Genomic DNA, 942 nt, shown 5'->3' with positions numbered 1-942 from the left:
CCCTGCCTCAATTTTTTTTTTGTTTATTTTTCTCTGTTTTAAAAATATTATTATTACTATTGTCCCTTTTATTATTATTATTTATTCTTCCCTTCCCAGGTTCTAGTTTTCAGCTTTTTCTCACTTCCTTGTTCCTGGTTCCATTTTTTTTTTTTCTTTCTTATGATTAACCTTGTTCCTTGTTTTACTATTTGCATTTTTCCAATTTTTTTCTTCATTATTCTCCTTCTCTTCCTTTTTTTCTTATTGCCCTCTCCCCAGATACTGTGGGGTTCCTCCCCCCCCTTTTTTTTTTGCTATTGTTCCTATGTGATTACACAGTGTGTTTTTTGCCCATTTGCTTTTACTTTTTTTTCAATTGTTATCTTTGTCTAATTGAGTGGGAGAGAGCAACAGTCCTCAAACAACACAACTATACCCACACCTCCCAAAGCTTCACTTACTGAATGAGAGCCACCACTTCCTTCTCCACCAATGGGCCTATGATAAAAAACCACCAAGAAGAGCCTGACTCACTCACAAACAGTTAACTGAGTCTAAATACAACAACGTCACAATGTCTCAGAGACAACAGACCATCACAGTCCACACAAAGAACCAAGATAAGGTGGTAGACAAAAGGGAGCAGGATACAGACCCAGAACACATCCCTGAGGAAGAAGCAGCATTGGAACTCCCTGATAAGGAATTCAAGAGAATTATATTTAGGTATCTTCAAAGGATTGAGAGACAGATCAAGGAAAATACTGACAAAATTAAAGAAAACACAGACAAAACCATAGAACAATCTTGGAAGAAAATACAAGAACAAAATGACAGAATAAATGAAAAATTAGAAATGATTCAAAATCTGCAGATAGAAATCCAGAAGATTAATACTAAATTGTCAGAAATAGATAACACATTGAAAGGGCAAAGGAGTAGAACTGATGCAATGGAAGA

General features: G+C 35.5%; 1 protein-coding gene across 1 annotated transcript in view; it reads right to left on the bottom strand.

The window, feature by feature from the left end:
* LOC103198937 (cytochrome P450 2G1) overlaps positions 1-942 on the bottom strand; it is a 10,109-nt gene that overhangs the window by 3,504 nt on the left and 5,663 nt on the right. The gene's annotated exons all lie outside the window — the stretch shown is intronic.

This window comes from Orycteropus afer, unplaced genomic scaffold (genome assembly GCF_000298275.1).
Source record: "Orycteropus afer afer isolate SDZICR_OR568_19922 unplaced genomic scaffold, OryAfe1.0 scaffold00099, whole genome shotgun sequence".
Classification (NCBI taxonomy): domain Eukaryota; kingdom Metazoa; phylum Chordata; class Mammalia; order Tubulidentata; family Orycteropodidae; genus Orycteropus; species Orycteropus afer.
Note: the sequence above shows the minus strand (reverse complement) of the source record. Positions and strands in the feature narration are given on the sequence as shown.